Below are 18,655 nucleotides of genomic sequence, written 5' to 3'. Positions count from 1 at the left end.
ATGTCTACGCTTATTAAGTGATACCAACGCATATTTTCCATTACGAATGGACCCCACAAAAGGTCTACAGGACGAAATCCAAAGCCTAACTGACCACGCTCTACAAGAAGCATGGATCTGCGACGAGGAACACCGTTTTCTGAATAAAGCTCATCCACGGATTCCGGCATTTTACATACTGCCCAAGATTCACAAAAGCCTACAAAATCCACCCGGAAGACCCATTGTATCGGCGTGTGATTCAATTTTCGAACCACTGTCCGTATACACAGACTGCTTCCTCAAACCTTTTGTAAACCAAATGAACTCCTACCTCAAAGACAGCACCGATACCATCCTGCTGCTGGAAACAATCAACATGGAACCTGATTACATCTTGGCGACCTTAGATGTTGAGGCCCTCTACAACTCCATACCTCAACAAGAAGCCTTGGAAGTACTTAGATGTTTCCTTGACAAAAGAAATAAAATTGAAGCCGTCCCCACAAACTTCATACTAGAGTGTTTGAGACTGGCTATGACAGAGAATTTCTTTTTATTCAGAGAACAACTGTACAAGCAAGTAAACAGGGTCAGCATGGGGGCCACTTTTGCACCTGATATTGCCAACCTCTAAATGGCGCACTATGAAACAGAAAACATCACGGCAGCAACGAATCCTTACAAAGAGAACATAATACTCTGGAAAAGATACATCGACGATGTTCTTCTAATCTGGCGGGGTGATCAGCAAGACCTATCCGCTTTTCAACAATGGCTCAACCAATGCAACCCGCATATCAGATTTACCATGCATTGGGATTTCCATGGCATCGACTTCCTTGACCTGCACATTTATCGATCAGGTGACCACCTACAAACTGAACTATTTCGTAAACCCACCCATCGCAACACGTTGCACTTCGGTAGCTATCACCCGGAAAGTTTGAAGTATAACCTGCCCTATGGGCAATTCCTGAGGATCAGGAGGAATTGCACCAATCGTGACACATACGATAAACACGCCAGAGATCTACAAAACCATCTACTCCACAGGGGATACCCAAGGAAATCCATTAGACACGCCAACAAACGAGCAGCTAACACCGGCCGCACTGTCTGCCTCACCAAAACCAACAAGAAACAACTTGACAGGTTGGTCTGCGTTACAACCTAGAGTCCCCTCAGCAACACGATTAAGAAGACCATCAAACAACACTGGCCTCTGATTAAAAACACTGGATCTCTCCAGAAAGTGCCGCTATTTTCCTTCAGGAAAAACTGAAACATCAAGGAGTCACTGGTACACACATTTCTTGAAACACCGAAGCAACCCACCACCCTTTGGAATTTACCACCTGTTCAAGGGTGCTATCGCTGTGGTAAATGCACAGCCTGCCAGTTAATGGAGACTACGAAAGTCTTCACATACAAAGACTTCTCCTGGACCTTACGAGATCATACCAACTGTAACACGAAGCAAGTGATATACAGCATTGTGTGCCCCTGTGGACTACTATACGTGGGGAAGACCATGAGAGCAGTGAAAACAAGAATCTGTGAGCACCGTTCATGCATAAAAAACAAGGTGCGAGACAAACCACTAGTTGAACATTACATCAAGAAAAACCACACCAACATGGACATAAAGTGGTGTGTATTACAGAAAATGAATACCACCAAAAGAGGTGGGGACATTGATAAAACTCTAACCCAGTTACAACAGAAGTGGGTCCACAAACTTCGCACTGTGAAAGAAGGGTTAAACATCACCGTAGAGTGGAAGCATTTTTTGTAAAATCATGTCTAGCAACATTTTTGTAAAATCATGTTGAACTGCTACATGTTTGTTCCACTATACACTGCCATAGCCGACTTAGTTCAATTGGCTTATTCTCGTCTGATTTCCACACAAACCTATACCATGACTGTACTCCCATGCATACGTGCGGAACGACTGTTGATTATTAGTTCCATGATGTGCTGTGGTACTTGACTTATTTATATTGCTTACTCTCATTTGATTGCTGCACTAACCTGTATCATGACTGTGCTCTCAGGCACACAGTCCTGTAGAGGCTGTCACTATAAATGTAGTGTACATCTTACATTTTGTAACACCGCAGAGCCTTGCTCGCCACAGTGTCCTCACAATTGCACACACAACCATAGACTCCCACATGTTCTGTATTCTCAATCATTTAAGCCTCTTTACAGCAGGGGACTTTGACCCCTCTGTGACACAGCACACGTGTCCCACATGCGCAGGACACCACCATTTGAGGGTGTCCGCCGTGAATGCCTGTTCGCCCGCGTGGCGGCAATTGAACCCCCCTTTTTTAACCAACTTGTGTACTGGTATTATGAGTGTCTCAGTTCACTCATATCCCTCGGCTACCTAACTTTTACTATTGATGGTCCATGCCAGGCACTACAACCGCCCGACCAGCAACAGGCACCTACTCAGGCACCTGCCCTAATGGCCGCCGCTGGTTTATCATGACCCACAACGGCACACATTCCAAGCCGCGCTGCAAGTGAGACTGAGCCCCGCTTCTGCAGCCCCTCGCGATCTAATCAGGTAAGCCAATTACTGCACGCGCATCCTCGCGCTCGCTCAGACGCCTGGTATGCCAGTTGCACAGCAGATTTAATTACTTGACCGTTCACGGTACCAACAAGGGCGATTTTTTTTCCACACGGCAGCGAGCCCCTAGCAGCCACTTTGGTTTTCACATGCCACGGGCACAGCAGATTCGACTATTTTAGCCGGCCCTTGTCACGCCAGTTATACAGCATGCTCTTAGCTATGTGACCGTGCAGTATCCTCACGATCGGATCACCTAAATGAGTCACCGTAGGCCCATTCACTTACTATTAACAAACCGAACCTCTCATCTACACCCCGAAGGCACCCACAACTACCATGCACGTCTCGTCTCCTCCATACAATCAGTTTCCCACTCAGTCACCTTGGGACTTGACGCTCTCTGACTCAATTGAAGCACACAGCGCCACTGTAACTCCTCAGAGTGTCGCGGCTTACTGCCATTGAGTCATTGTCTTTTCTTTACTTTTAATTATCCGCAGCAAGGATCCTTTTGGACCACTACTATCCCTCTTACCACGAGCGGTTGACAAATCGCGACTGGCCTCAGAGGTAAGACATTGGCCGGTACCACTTGTATTTTACGCCTAGGCCATTTACAGACCCTCTTATCATTCCCTTATCTTTTTCGACAGGAATGACTGCGTTTAAATAGACGAAGGCCACTCCGTCTTGAAGCGTACCTTAGGCACTTCCACACCCATAGCCATTGTGCTCTCCAGATCCGGTAAGCACAGGCATCCTTTTGTTTGAGTATTTACTTACATGTCTACTGCTAGATTGTTCGACCAACCAATTCCTGACATACTTTCCGTCTGTTTTATTCCAACAGACCACACATAGGATACACCACCCCAAAGAAACTCTTGTCCTGATGAAGGCCTACAACACTAGAGCTCACCTAGCTCATCACAAAATGGCCGAAACACTGTTGTGTTGACATGTTATATATGTCGTTGTTCAACTCTTTATTGTGCCTAAACTATAGGGGCTATCTACCTGATTATGACTCCACTAAATTCTCTAGCTTCCTTCCCAAGGAAACTTTAGAGAATGTACAAACACTAGAAATTGGTTCTTAAAATATTCACCATTTGAATTATTCAACCTAGGTACTACACTCTGTATGTCTTAAATGTTGAATATCCTATGTTCCTAAAAATTAAAGTGTACTGTGACACTGACAGCACTCAAAAATAAACTCAAGCTGCAGTACACAATTGTTGTGATAATTCCGGGTCTACCAACACATGTGGTGACTCTTCAGGATTGAATTGGTCGATTATCAGCAGGCAGATCTCCATGACCCTGCTCACTTGCATTGTTGACATATGCTGTTCTAACATATCTTAAAGGTCAATATTGGTCGGTAATTCAAAGGGTCACTTCAGTCCCCCTTCTTAAATATCGGAATTTCCACTGATGGCTTACACAAAGGGGGCATAGGTACCTGTGACTTATTCATGGTCAATGAGAAGGCTAAACGTGAAAAAGGCTAAATGTATAGGAAACTGTCTTTTGAATTTGAATGGCATATTTGTATCGTGGAATGAGATGTATGCGCAGTATAAGAACAGTATCTAAGTTCAATTAATCGATTACACAGGCATCTATGATATGTCTTTGTAGACACGTAATTGTCAGCCTTGTTCCAGTGCAGAGTCCCCATGTCCCTATGATGGCATAAGATTGTGTAGCAGCATGATTACAGAGTTCGTCCTGCAGGGTTTCGCTCCTTAGAGACTGAAATGTTGAGCCGGTAATTAACTGTCCATTTACAATGGAACCGCCATACCTTTTGTGAAGAGAAGTGGAGGTGGAAAGAAGTCACTTGAAATTATTCAGAATGTTTCCGATAGTTGAAGGTGGAGGTGACCGCGTAGAAGCATGCTCATTCTGTTAGTTAAAAGGATAGCTGTTGTTGAAGTGGATGGGCACAGAGTGGTGCACTTTGCCATTTGGACAGCAGAGGGCGACCTAACACTGTTAAATTGCATCAGCTGAGTAGGGAAACATAGCTAAGCGTTTTATATATATAGATATAAGATTATTGGGATTCTCATCACTCAGGAAGTCCCTTACACATGTTAATGCGTCCTACTGTGGAATGTTAGTGTAAAGTGCCCTAATGTATAGGGTCACATAGTTGTGTCTTCACACAAAAGGGCATTCCCTCAAAAATCATGATAATCTGTGTGGTATCTCTTCAAAATGTCATGGTCTTCTGACAAAGGTTTTTAAAAAAGACATCAATGTAGTTATTCAAGTGTTTCAAAACAAACCAAATGACAACTTGATACAACTAGTGGGTATCCTTATGTATTTTAAGTAAGACATAAAATGCCGTTATGTTAAACATTCCTAGGTTTAGTAGTCAAACTCTGAGTCTATTACATGATTTCTATGCCTTGTCTCTCTGTTTTTTTTATAATGGTCCACTACAGACCAAATACCATAGTTTCATACTTGTCCCTACTTGTCAACACAATGGCTACTCCTTTGTCTGTGGATTGTATTATCAAATCAAGATTGTTTTTCAATTACTCTAGAGCCTTAGCCTCACAATTAGAGGTATACTAGATGACTGCATTTGGCTGTACATAACTGATTTCAAATCTGTTAATGGTTTTTTCCAAAATTGCACAGATCCACTGGATAAAAAAGGTACACATTTATAATACTTTTGGTGAACAGATCCTCGTATTAGATGATTGTTAAAGTATTCTTTCAAAAACCAATCTTGTAAAAGAAGCATTTCAGGTCCTCCTTCGTTTGATACCAGTTGGTTTGTTTATCTGGTACAAAGGACAAACCTTTATATAATACTGCTGTTGGATCCTGAATTAACACATGATGATAAAATGAAAATAGTAAGATAGTCAAGTCATTCAGAATTATTGTTAGTTACTATGTCCACATCTGGTATGCCACTCTGCAAGGATTGTGAGATTAAACTGCTGCATTGGTGGATTGAAGCATGTACTTCTAAGAAAGTAAGAAAGGGAGGGTGAAACAGAATTTCTTTCAGAGATAGAACAGAACCCATCAAGCATATTCATATGTAGACTTTATTTGAAATGCTCACGTATTTTGCGTGCTCGTGTCTAGAATTACGCAATATTGTTTTTCAAACATTAACGACCAGGTTTCTACTGTTTCGCTTTTCACAAATAAATGTGTTTCTATTGCAATGTCTATTTTCCAAAACATATTTTTCATTACAAACATCCAGTGCTCCAGATGAGATTTTGAGCTGGGAGTATTTTACAGCCTATTTTTTAAAGTTGGGAGTAAAATAATGTTTTAGCAAGTAAAAATGTAAATCCAATTCCAAAATTGGAATATTTGTTAAGCAAGTCAAAATGTTTTAAGTGAAAAACGGAAATGTTTTTGTAATAATGATTCCTTTGCACCTAGTTATTCATACACATTAAAAAGATACATGTTTACTTCTTCCAATCGGGCAATAATAAGTGTCTTCCTTTGGTAATATGTGCACTACTGGTCCAAACACTGTGGGGGTGAAAGCAGGAGCACAAGGTCCTACTTGTTTGCTATTTCTTTTTGGGGGTATTTTTACTACCCGTTTTTATTTTTTGGGAGTATTTGCCTTTTTTGGGGGGTAAAAGTGGTTGATACATTGCTCATCTGTAGGGCTGCCAACACCCATTATTCGGGTTATGCAGCCTTATTTAAATTGCTTCACCTTGCATTTCACCAGCCATGCTTTGCTGTACTTATGGTCCCCTTTGGACATTCTTGGTAGCATTTTATCACTGTGCATTTTCACCATCTTGCAATGACAATAAAGCAAACCCATTGTTGCAAGTTTATAGTCATGTTAAATGGCTTTGCTCTGTAAAAAACGAAATCACAACATACATTATTTCCAATTTCAACTTTCATTCTTTGTGGTACGTGTTTTTCTATTTTCATTCCCGCAGCGACGTAATGACCATTACTAGGATGCTCTAAGGCACCAGCGTAACAGCAGTTTAATTTGTTTACTTCTTTCATTCTTCATTTTTTTATTTGCAGCATGCATAGTTTTTTTTACATGCACCTTAATTTCTTTTTTCAGTGCTTATTTTCTGTCAGCATGTAGCAGTCCACTGTCAATATAATCATGTCATCTTCATTTACCATTTACAAAAAAAAGACTTAGAACAAATGATCAATGCTAGCCCTTGCTTTATGACTACTTATGTGGTTTTATTTAAACCCATCGCATAAGAAGAATGGTTAGGCAGAAGACCAGAGGAACCAAGGGAATATAGATCACAATCTTAGGTAATCCATTTTAGAGATGTGTTTCTTTCTTTCTTTGTGCTGAGTTGGGTCTATTTACCTAACGTTGAAATAGTGTCATGGAACTTTTGTGAAGAATTATTAGTAAGACGGTGTAGTCATTTGACATGCTTAATTTGTGTTTGTTTATTCATTTGTGGATTAATGCAATCTTGGCAGGAGACACGAAACACATGTCAACTTTGATGTTACTATATTCCATACACAAGTAAATATTGCAGATTTCATAACTTATGTACAATTTTAATTCATGATGTATGTTCTTGTTTGCGATTTTATACGGAATACAGCTAAAAGAGCTAGAGTAATTAAATTGGTGGATTGTTCTGAAATGATTATTGGTAGGCGAGCTTTCTTGCTGCATTAGTGAATTTATCATTGGTTGGTACAGAGCCGCTATATTGGTTGCTTTAGGTTTATACTGTTATTTGGGAGGAACCCATGGTTCTTGTTATGTTTGCCCTGGTATAAAAAGGGGGGGGGGGAAATCACAATGGAGCATGGCTTTGTGGGCTTCAGTTTCCAGGTTTGTGTCTTTACGTTAAAGAGTTGTGAATGTATTTGTAACTGTGAAGCCTGGTTCACTGAATTTGTTTTTCTTCTGGTTTGACGATGTATAAGTCAGGCATCTAGCCTTTGCTTGGCTGGGTAGGTCATTAAAGGGGTTTTTCTACCAAGAGTCGGAATGTGACCTGCCCCATACATGCCAAAATTATCCATTCTATTCGGGAGGGATTAGCAGAGTCCTGGTTTTAGCTTTGCCATTTGGGGCTTGTAGTCATGGGTTTGCAATGGGAAATCTAGGAGTAGAAGTCCCAGAATGCAAAGGAAAAACTAGGACTGGACTAGTGCCTTCTGGGTGGAATGGGTAATTTTGGCACGCATGGATGTTGGGAATGTACGCTGTTTTTGCTGTGCTTTCACACTGTTAAATCACATGCACGGAAATTGTCTCAACAGGTTTGAGGCTGTGTCTCCACTGTGTTGTACGGTGCTTGTGTTTTTCAGTCTCCCCTTTGGTTTGGCATTTAGAAAGTAGAGACCTGTGCTGAAAGTGAACCTACGAGTGTGCTGTGTCTAAGGATGGCATGAGAGCTTTGCTCGTTTGACTGAGTGTTTATGTGGCAGGTATGCAAGGAGGGGGTGTTGTGTCCTGTCTGATCTCACGAGTGACTGATAGAATGTTAGCGAGCATCAGCAGATCGGAGTTGGGTGAGAGAGTTGAACGTGTATGTCAGTTGGAGCTGATCTGCGAGTGAGCAAGGATAGCCAGTGTATTTCCTTTCACTATGTAACTTAAGAGTAGTCACAAGCCACTATGAATTCGGAGAGATTTTTAATCATAACAAACGTGTTTCAGTCACAGGCCCTTTATCGAGATGTGATGGTATACTGACTCGTACTTTTTTTAGGGAATAACTGGAATAAAGACAACAACTTTAGCACATCTTGCCCCTGCTTCATCCTTATGAAGACTACATCTTGTGTTGTAGCACATACTCCCCTACAGAACTGATCATATATGGCTATCTATTTTTACCCAATTATTCAAAATGTGTGGTGCTAAATGTATCATTTCAGCTACTGATCATATATGGCTATCTATTTTTACCCAATTATTCAGAAATGTGTGGTGCTAAATTTATCATTTCAGCCCATTAGTTAAAAAATGTTCTTGTGTGGAAAAACACTGACCTCGGGAACCCTTCTAAATAGTTCAGACTTGCTCACTTGAGGCAATTTGGGGAAAAGAAGTATTCCCACCAAAGTTCACTAGAAGCCACATGTTGCATACACTCAAATACAGAGAGTCTGGCATAGACTCAGGGTAAAGTTCTTAGTTGGACTCAGAAGAGGGTTCCACCAGTTGCATAAGTAAACTCAATACTGTGCCATAATATATTCCTGGACAAAGTTACTACAGGGATCGAAATCTAGGGAAGCTGGGAGGTATTTAGCTCATGCGTGTAACCTTGAAGAGCCTGGTTAGCTTGATACCAACATCTAGCAGGAATGGCTACTCACGCCAATCAATGCTCAACACACACCTATGTGAATTTAACTCTGTACCTTTGGAACAATCTATAAATAAACATTAGGGAACATGTACATAAGATTTAAAACCTAAGGGGTCATAGCTAATGGATAAAATGGTACATGTTCATCTCATATGGAAGGTAGATTTGCACAATTCTATTTACTAGCCTCTTGTTTCCAAATGGTAGCTCCTGGCCAATAAAAGGAGGCCTTCATCCTACCATATGGTGATGCAAAAGGCTAGATGCTTGCCGAAAAGAGTACTGAGCAAGTGTTGCGTTTATAAGAACAAAAAGAGCAATTAGTTATGTGTTAATATACCCGCCAGGGCTATGATAAGATGTGTAAGGGGTATTTTAATGCCTATCATTTTCAAGTTGGGAGTAAAATCATTTTTAAAGGAGTAAAAACGAATTCCCATTGAGGGTATTTTTCAGGTGAGCAAAAACGCCTGCAACTTTGTAACAGCTAATGTATCCATATTTCTTGTACCTATTAATTCAGGACAGTTAAAAGGTGCATTTTTGCCTGATTATTTTTCTTCAGAACAGGCAGTAATAATATCTAAATGCTCAACCCAGTCCAAGAAACGGGAGAGTGAATAAATAAAGGCCAAATTATATCCCATCACGGAAGGGACTGACTCCAATGGGTGCAGTATTTACTTTGTGAAAAGCACAGCATTCCACCTCCCAGGAATTCATGTGTCTGTCTGGGTGCAACTTAGAGGTGAGTGGAGATACAACAACTGTATTTATCTTCAGGATAGTGGATCCCTATGTAACGGGATGGGGAGGATAGAATGGGTGGGGTCCTCTAACATAAACAAGGTGATGCAAGAATTTGGGACACACAATTAGAAATCCTATCTCTTCCTTAAAGAAAGCAGGTGACTACGCCACAAACCTGCTTCATAGGTTAGTTCACTGTCTGATTTTTCATGCAGCTCCCCAATGATAGTCACGAAGGACCAGGACCACCAAGCTCACTCGTAGGGACCAAATAGTGTGCTTCTGCCTTTAAGTGTGGCTCAAGCACCACAGGGTAGTGAGTTATAGGGGACAGTAAGAACTACATGTTCCACTTGAAGAGAGAACAGGAGGTGAAAAAGGAGAGCTGTGTTTGTATTGCCAATGGATGGTGCTCGGAAACAAACTGAGGTTGGTGACTATTCTCAGCTGCTATTGTCCATTCACTGGTCCGTGGAAGGGACTCACTGGTCCTTGGGCTACCAAGCAATCCATATCATCACCCTTCTCCCAATTACAACATCACCCTACCATATGCCCAAGACAATGGTAATCTGACCCCTCATTAAATTTCTATTTTATTTGATTAATTTACCGAACAGTGAGATAGAGCCACCGGGATAGAAGGGGTCTGATAAACATGGGGTATTAAGAGTTCATGTTTTGGATAAAGATGAAGCGCTTGGGGCATTCAATAACAAAAAGAATCTGCTGACTTTCTCTGAAACAAGTCCTATGCCATCTAATTTTGTAAGGCCCTTAACAAGAGAGCATTTTTGTGTGAGCTGACTTGCTGAACTATAGTCCTGATCAAGATATATTCTGGTTCTATTGATTTGTATTCAGGCATAGTGGATTTGTGAACATTTGTACGCGGGCAGTTACTTGGGCACTGTATGGGTGGGTACAGAATAAGCAAGGTGATACAAGAATTACTGGGTGTGCTATCTTCTTGCCCCCTCCCTCTGGAACGCTGTAACTCCCCACATCCAAGAGCGGGCCTCTTGCGTAACTTTCAGAAAACATCTAAAAACGTGGTTGTTCGACAAATACGAATAATCTGACATTGGGGTTATCCTCCCTGGACCATCCCTTTCATGTACCGTCTTATTTTCTGTACCATGCTTGGTTTTGTGTTTGTTTTCGCCAAGTTGTACCAGTGCTGTGACGGGTTTAGGCGCTGTCGATAAATGCAATCGATAAACCTGTGGAAAGCTACAGTGAAATCTGGAAGGACATATGTAGGCAGCTAATTGGTGAGTTATAAACGTTTTGAGGGAAATTACATTTAGTTATATAATGGATTTGAGATGAACTGTGACGTTAACTGTACAGATAATGCTGTATTTATGATATTTACTAATTATGTATAAGAGATGACATTGTAGAATATACAGAGCTATAAAAAAAAAAAAATTGCCGGACCGAAGACGACCATTCCCATTCTCACCCAATGCATAATCAAAACATCCACCTACAATCCAACCAGCCCACGTTCTACCTCCCAACCCAAGTGACTGCATCCCTTCGTTCATCCTTGCACCACCTTACTAAACGCGTGACACACTTTTCACCCATCCCGTATTAGAATCCCAAACAAAGTGCTAAGCATTCAAGAATCACTGCCTACCCGACGAACCCATTACCTAGCTCCCCATAGATCAAATACAATGACACACACCCTCGCGTCTGTCCATTAAAGGCCAGCCTATTCACAGTCTAGACCTCGGCCACTGCCCACTCAGATAAGTCGCTCCGGCCATTCATTAGACGCTAGTCGGTACGCCCATTCTCCACCACTCAACATGCACAACTCAGTCCCAACCCCAACGAATACTAGACTCGCTGTCAATTCTACAACCTAGCCCACCTATTATCCAGCTTGCCCTATTCCATTCCCATCCTTTCCACAACCAAAAACTGCTTACCCTAACCCACTTTAGCTCTCCACCCACCCATACATCTAATCATCCCATACATTAGCGAGTGCCATAGCGCCCCATTTTTCCTGTGCCTAGTCAGTTCGCTCTATGCCTGACCATACCCTGCGGCCCATATCAATGACAGTCTCCCGCTTGCCCTCACCGCAGAAGTCCCCGAGGCCACCGCTGCCCCCGCTCGGCGGCTCCGCCATGGACTCCCCGGCTTGCTCATCCACACACTCGCTGGCTTCCAGGCGGATCCAGCAGCTAGCCAGCCTCCCCACCCGCAGCCAGTCAGCGCACTCCCTTAGCGAACAGACACTGTACCGGGCCAATAGCTAAGGACCTCAACTAGTGTGAAGGGTGGGAAAAGAAATCAGAGCGACATAGCCTCGGCCATGGACATAAAAGAAACACGACCCACGTCACCCTCAGTGACAGGACCCGAAAGAAATGCGCCTCAAATGTGACAGAATTGACCAGTTGTATATGACCGGAGACTATATCAAAGCGAACGTGGCATTATCGATGTGTGGTCTAGTTACTGTGATAATGTTGAAAAATGTAATAAAGTGTATGACAATTACAACGACTTTTTAATTTCAAGTTCGGATTTTCGGAATTTGTCATCAGCAGTAATGTAGCAGAACATACAGTTAATTGATAAAAACGGAGTATAATGGCGTATTTCTTAAGAAAACCATCGAACCAATATGTGACCGGTTCCACGGCTCGTCATTTCTGTTTACCAAGACACCTCGCCTTTGCACCTTATCATACGATGGTAAGACTTCACTGAGTGGATTTTGTTGTTGTTACTCGAGTAGTTGCAGGTTAGTCTTTTTTTTTGTCTTTCCCACTGCCATCCAAACCAACGTGTTACGTCATGACGTCTTCAAAATGGTGATTCATAACTTCGTGACAAGACCTCTGTGGTGTTAGCCTCAACGTTGTACAGGATATACTGTTTTCTGACTCGTTTATGCTAGAGCTCGGGATGTCAGAGGATCTACGCGTGGGTAGCGTCAAGGCAGAGGTCTGAATTGGGCCTAAAACCTAAGCACAAATCAAGCTGGCGAAATGCATATTTATTTATTTATTGGGCGTTTGTTAGGCGCTTATACAGCAAACATCGTGTTCCCAAGCGCCACAAGGCAAATGGTGCGGGAACAAGGGGAATAAATACAATGCAGTAGAACAGAAATTATACGAACATGGACTCCCCGGCTCCTATTAGAGCAGAGCCTTGTAGTGCTGTGAGAAGTGCAGGCATACCTGCCTACATTTGAACAAGAAACCCTGAGATGTAAGCCCCGCCCATACCTACACACGGCTCCGCCCCATTGTGCAAGGCCCCGCCCACATTTCAAAAAGGTGAACTCGGTGGTTGTAGCTGCCATAGAAACATGTTTGCAGTATTAGAATCCCTGTTTCTATTATAATCTATGCACCACACAGCTGCCTCCCCAAAAGAAAGTTATCTGCCTATGTTGCACTAAATTCATTCTTTCAGTTCCTTAAACTATATTGATTGTGTGATCGGCTATGTGCAAAAAACTGCACTAAATGAAATTGTGCCTGTGGTGTCACGTGCCGGAAGAGAACGGTCACGTGACACGAGGAGTGGGAGGGGATTAAAGGAATCACCGGAACTGGCGGCTTCGCGCCAGTCCGGGTTTATGCAAGCCACAATTGAGTCGCGTGTCTTTCTTCTCCTCGCACAGCGCGCCATCTCTCTCTGCGCACCGGAGCTCCCTAGCAGGGAGCCATAAACACACTGCCCCCACCGCTCGCTCTCACAGCGGGAGGGCCCAACATCACACTGGCGACGAGGCAGGTGTGGACTGCACGCCTCCCAGCACCAGAAGGAGCCGCGGCGTCCACAGACCCACGACGTCTCCGCGGAGGCCCGTAAGCTTCAGCCCCGGCTCCGCCCACGCAGAAAAAAAAAAAAAAAAATTTTTTTCTTTTCTCTTTTCTTCAATCCATCGCACTCCCATACCTGACAACAAGGGAGAAGATACAAGGGAGAAGATATCTCTAGACACGCAAGACAACCGTTGCGCAGCCCACCACGGCCCGGAACCGCGGCACTCCACACGACGCCACGTGCCGCCACACCAGGCAGCAAGGGTAACCTTACCAACTACGCTCGGCCCCAGGAACCATCACACAGACCAACATGTCGAGCCCAAGCACAAGCCCAACAAGGATCAGCACTGGGTCCTCATCATCAAGGAGGAGCATCACCGAGGAGCGCAGCGACCCCTCACTGACAACGTTCATGCCGCCATTCGACCCGTTCACCAGTGGAGCAGCAATCCGGTGGGAAATATGGCTGCAACAATTTGAGATGCATCTAGAGGCACGAGATATCGCCACACCAAAAAAGATGCGCACCTTCCTTTTGCTCAATGTAGGGTCGGCAGCCCTGCGCCTTTTCAACGCCCTACCAAACCGCGGGAATGACACTGACTACGCAGCAGCGAGAACTGCGCTCACCAACATGTTTAAGCCCGACCTCAATCCGGACTATGAGAGGTTCCATTTCTGCATGGCACGCCAACGCGAGAAAGAAACGGTAGACAAGTTTCACGCCCGCCTTCGCGAAATGGCCGTCGGCTGTGAGTTCCCGGACGAAGAATTCGCCATTCGCCTCCAGATCATCAATGGAATCTCGTCGGAAAAACTAAGAAGGGCAATCCTGTCAGAGAAGAACATGCGACTATCACGCATCCTCGAAACCGCACGCCTCCGTGAACAGACAGAGGACCAAGTGGCAGTGATGGAAGCCGCCATCCAGAGACTGCCGCTTGACTGCCCCGGACCCGCAGAAGACGTGGCAGCCGTCTCCAAACAACAATCCACTCGCCCGAAACAGTACCAGAAGCCGCGCCAACCTCAAGGACGAGACCAGGCCTGCAAATGGTGCGGAGGCCCTTGGCATAAAGGCGACTCCTGCCCCGCCTGGGGATCCACGTGCAGAAAATGCAACCGCCTCAACCACTACGCAGCGGTCTGCCTGAATCCACCAAATAAACATGACAATGACTCAAGCTCCCGCACAACACAAGAACAACGGAGGAGGTTTGCACCGGGAGACCACTCCCGCCAACAAACGAGGAGAGGCAAAGCGAGAGCAGTCGACGAGTCCCAAAGATCCCCGAACTCAAGCGACAGCGATGAGAGCGACAGCAGCTCGTCCCCCGACAGACAGTCAAAAGGGAAGAAGAAGAAAGGGAGGAAACCGGTACACCGCGTACACTTAATATCGGCAGTCAAATCAGGCCGAGTGCGCCAAAAGAAGAGACCGTCGTGCACAGTCTTATCCAACGGAGACCCACTCAAGGTGATAATTGACACTGGCGCGACAGTCAACGTCATGCCTGTGACGGCCTTCGACAGGCTTAGACCGAAACCAACAATCCAACAGAAGAAAGTCAGGCTATACGCCTATGGATCCAAGAAACCCCTACCAGTATTAGGATCGTTCAAATCCAACTTTGCGCACAACAACACGAACTGCCGCGCAAGGATATACGTCGTAGATGCTGGCTGCGAAACCCTCCTAAGCTGTAGGACGGCAGAGAAACTAAAGCTGATACACTTCGCGTTCAGCGTTCAACACGACGAGCTCAGCAACATCCTAGGCCGTCATAAGAAACTATTTCAAGGCATCGGATGCCTGAAAGGGAGGTCTATCAAGCTACACATAGACCCCTCCGTCGAACCCAAAGCAGTGCGCCACCGACGAATCCCGTTTCATCTGCGAACAGCTGTAGAAGAAGAACTATCCAAACTCGAGGAGGCGGGGATCATCGAAAAAACATCAGGCCCGACCCCGTGGGTCTCACCTATGGTGGTAGCCCAGAAACCGAAACAACCGAACGCGGTGAGAATATGCATCGACATGAGGCTCCCCAACGTAGCCATCGGCCGAGAGCGCCACGTAACTCCCACCATTGACGAGCTCATTGTAGACCTCACCGGGGCAAAGGTATTCAGCAAACTCGATCTCCGATCAGGATACCACCAGCTGAGACTGTCCAAAGAATCGCGGTACATTACCACGTTTTCGTCCCACCTCGGCCTCATGAGGTACAAGCGGCTGAATTTTGGCATCTCATCCGCCGCAGAAGTCTTTCAGCACGAGATCCGTAAAGTCATCACGGGACTAGCCGGTGCCACCAACATCAGTGATGACATCCTGATATACGCCGCGGACAAGAACGAGCATCACCAGAGACTAGCAGCAGTCCTGGAAAGACTCGAGGGAGCAGGGTTAACGCTCAATGCAGAGAAATGCGAATTTGACAAAGATGAACTATGCTTCTTCGGATACATCTTCAGTGCCGCAGGCGTATCCCCAGATCCGTCCAAAGTACAAGACATCAAAGACTTCAAACCACCCCAGTCTGCATCGGAAGTGCGAAGCTTCATGGGGATGGCAACATACTGCGCACGTTTCATCCCGGACCTCGCAAGCATCGCGAGTCCCCTCAGAGAACTGACCAAGAAGGACCAAAGATGGGAGTGGACCGAAGTCCACCAGCGAGCGTTCCAGCAGATCAAGGACGCCCTGTCGGCTACCACAACCATGGCATTTTTCAACGTAGACCGACAGACTGAACTCCTCGTAGATGCCAGCCCCGTAGGCCTAGGAGCCGTACTGACACAAACAGACAGCGAAGGTAGAGTGTTCCCCATCGCATTCGCCAGCAGGGCCCTCACCAAGCCAGAACAAAATTACGCCCACATCGAAAAGGAAGCTTTAGCGATACTGTGGGGGTGCCGCCACTTCAAGGTGTACCTTTTAGGAAAACAAGCGAAAGTCTTCTCAGACCACAAACCCTTGATACCAATTTTCAGAGGCTCTGCTCCACACCCTCCAGCCCGCATAGAGAAGTGGATGCTGCAACTGCAGCCGTATAACATTGAGGTAGAATATCGGCCAGGCTCAGACAACCCGGCAGACTACTTATCCCGCCATCCGCGACCCGCCACCGACAGCGAACGACATCATGCAAAAGAAACAGACGAGCACGTCTGTCACGTAGTGGCGTGTGCCAGGCCACGAGCCCTGACGCTGCAAGAAATAGTGCAGGAATCAAGGGAAGACGCCATCCTGCAGCACACCACCTCAGCCATCCAAACGGGAAGTTGGAAGACCTATCTCATGTCTGCATCTCACCGCACCACGTCAGCTCAAATCAAGCTCAGAGCCCTGTTCGGGATCAGGCACGAACTGTCGATAGCACCAGAGGGAGTACTCCTGAAAGGCCATCGTATCATTCTACCAGAATCCCTCGAAGAAAGGGCACTCAAACTAGCACATGGAGGACATCAAGGGATCGTCAAGTCCTCAGCATACCTTAAGTCCCGGATGTGGATGCCGAACATGCATCAGAGGATCACAGAGCTAATCGAGTCCTGCGCAGTTTGCCAAGCGTCTAGGAGGCCGGAGAACCCAGAACCAATCGCCAGCGCACCACGGAGCTGCACAAGATGGGACGCAGTCAGCATGGACCATTGCACCATCGCAGGCGAAGGATACTTGCTGGTAGTGATAGATGAATTCAGTAGATACCCTGAGGTAGAACATGTACCATCCACCAATGCAGAAACCACTATCACCGCACTGGAGAAAATATTCGCCACGCATGGGATCCCAAGGAAAGTAAAGAGTGATAATGGACCGTCATTCACCAGCCAAGAGCTGCGAGAGTTCTTCAAGGAAGTAAACGTGAAGCATCAACGTATTACCCCACGATGGCCTCAGGCCAACGGAGACGCAGAACGTTTCATGGGATCACTAAACAAAGTGATCAGAATCGCCAAAGAGCAAAAACACCCCTGGCTAAAAGCAGTCTACCGATTTCTGAGGACACACCGGCAAACCCCACACTCAGCCACTGGGATCAGCCCAGCAGCCCTCATGTTTGGAGTACCAATACAGGCAGAACTCCCAATACATCCACACTGGGTTGCGCCTGAGCTAGACATCCAAGAAATGGACGTGAGGAGAAAGAAGCGCAACGAACAAGAGAGCGTTGCCAGGCGCGCCCACCATCGGGAACTAAACCCCGGAGACACTGTCCTCGTCAAAAACCGGGCACAGCCAAGGAAGATGTCACTAAACTTCGAAGTCCGTCCATGGACAGTTCAAACCACCAACCACAGCATGGTCACGGCCACCCGAGGAGGGGAGACGGTGACCAGGAATATATCCCACTTCAAGAGAGTTCCCACGGAGATGTGGGAAGAACACCCCCAGTCCCCGAAGGAAAAGACTGTTGAGACGCCCCAAAGACTCACACTGCCAACCCGCGAATATACGCCGGAAGAATCAAGCAGTCCAGGCCCACCAGAAGTCGAGACAGAAGAAGGAACCACCATCGACACATCGCCCAAAGAACGGAACGCCCACTACAACCTGAGAGAGAAGCCCAAACCATCATCCCGCCTAAAAGGGTATGTCATAAATGGGGTATATTGTAAAAGGGCTAACCGAAGAGACAATGATCCCTGGTAAAATGTATTTTGTAACAGGTGTGAATTTACCTCCAATTTGGGGAGGAATGTGGTGTCACGTGCCGGAAGAGAACGGTCACGTGACACGAGGAGTGGGAGGGGATTAAAGGAATCACCGGAACTGGCGGCTTCGCGCCAGTCCGGGTTTATGCAAGCCACAATTGAGTCGCGTGTCTTTCTTCTCCTCGCACAGCGCGCCATCTCTCTCTGCGCACCGGAGCTCCCTAGCAGGGAGCCATAAACACACTGCCCCCACCGCTCGCTCTCACAGCGGGAGGGCCCAACATCACAGTGCCCTCAATAAACGCAGTTACCATTTTTGGAGTGCTGTTTTGCATTTGGAAACCTTACACTACTCCACACATGACAAACACACACGCTGCACGACAAACACACGTGGCAAGCAGGTGCAGCCAGTGCTTTAAGGGGGGGTAAGAAATTGAGGAGGGGGCCCTCGTTTGGGGGCGTGGCTTCCATTGCGGGCGTGGCCTAAAACGTGCACAAATCATTGTAAGGTGGGC

The 18,655-nt window shown here is 45.7% G+C and overlaps 1 protein-coding gene across 1 annotated transcript in view; it reads right to left on the bottom strand.

The window, feature by feature from the left end:
* SPRYD3 (SPRY domain containing 3) overlaps window positions 1-11,903 on the bottom strand; it is a 450,311-nt gene extending 438,408 nt beyond the window's left edge. The window contains exon 1 of the mRNA XM_069653343.1: window positions 11,767-11,903. The gene's annotated coding sequence lies outside the window, so the exon portion shown is untranslated. The remainder of the gene's footprint in view (window positions 1-11,766) is intronic.
* Window positions 11,904-18,655: the final 6,752 nt, after the last annotated feature.

This window comes from Ambystoma mexicanum, chromosome 3q, assembly GCF_040938575.1.
Source record: "Ambystoma mexicanum isolate Mex_15411 chromosome 3q, UKY_AmexF1_1, whole genome shotgun sequence".
Classification (NCBI taxonomy): domain Eukaryota; kingdom Metazoa; phylum Chordata; class Amphibia; order Caudata; family Ambystomatidae; genus Ambystoma; species Ambystoma mexicanum.
This window is presented reverse-complemented; position numbering and strand designations above follow the sequence as displayed.